This window comes from Sinocyclocheilus anshuiensis, unplaced genomic scaffold (genome assembly GCF_001515605.1).
Source record: "Sinocyclocheilus anshuiensis isolate Anshui unplaced genomic scaffold, SAMN03320099.WGS_v1.1 scaffold624, whole genome shotgun sequence".
Classification (NCBI taxonomy): domain Eukaryota; kingdom Metazoa; phylum Chordata; class Actinopteri; order Cypriniformes; family Cyprinidae; genus Sinocyclocheilus; species Sinocyclocheilus anshuiensis.
This window is the reverse complement of record NW_015554128.1, coordinates 148,456-149,159: the sequence shown is the minus strand read 5'-3', so window position 1 is coordinate 149,159 and position 704 is coordinate 148,456. Positions and strand designations below refer to the sequence as shown.

Below are 704 nucleotides of genomic sequence, written 5' to 3'. Positions count from 1 at the left end.
TGAGACAAGGCAGGATGGATCCATGCTTTCATGTTCTTTACGCCAAATTCTGACCCTACCATCTGAATGTCGCAACAGAAATCGAGACTCATCGGACCAGGCAACGTTTTTCCAGTCTTCTATTATCCAATTTTGGTGAGTGCAGCAGAAATCGAGATTCATCAAACCAGGCAACGTTTTTCCAATCTTCTATTGTCCAATTTTGGTGAGTCTGTGCGAATTGTAGCCTCTGTTTCCTGTTCTTAGCTGACAGTAGTGGCAGTAGTGGCACTTCAGCAAGTCGTCTTCACCACATCTAGGTGCCTAAATGCATTAAGTTGCTGCCATGTGATTGGCTGATTAGCAATTTGTGTTACCAAGCAATTGAACAGATATACATAATAAAGTGGCCGGTGAGTTTACATGTCTTCATTGTTACTTGTGATCAACTTAATGCGTCCTTGCTGAATAAAAGTATTAATTTCTTTAAAAAAAAATCTTACTGACCATAAACATTTCAATATTAGTGTCCTGAGTTAAGAATAAAAAAATACCGAAATATAATTCTGTGATGATATTTTTGTTTTTGGTGGTTTCTTTCTTTAGATAAATTAATAAATTAATTCAGATATCTGAGCTTTTTCAGAAAAAAAGAATTGTGTTAACATGTTTGTGCTAATAATTAGGGATGTTCATTTTAACCGGTTAACCGTTAACCGACCGTA

General features: G+C 36.2%; 1 protein-coding gene across 1 annotated transcript in view; it reads left to right on the top strand.

Moving 5' to 3' along the window:
• LOC107670191 (activating molecule in BECN1-regulated autophagy protein 1-like) overlaps positions 1-704 on the top strand; it is a 20,565-nt gene that overhangs the window by 7,312 nt on the left and 12,549 nt on the right. The window lies entirely within an intron of this gene.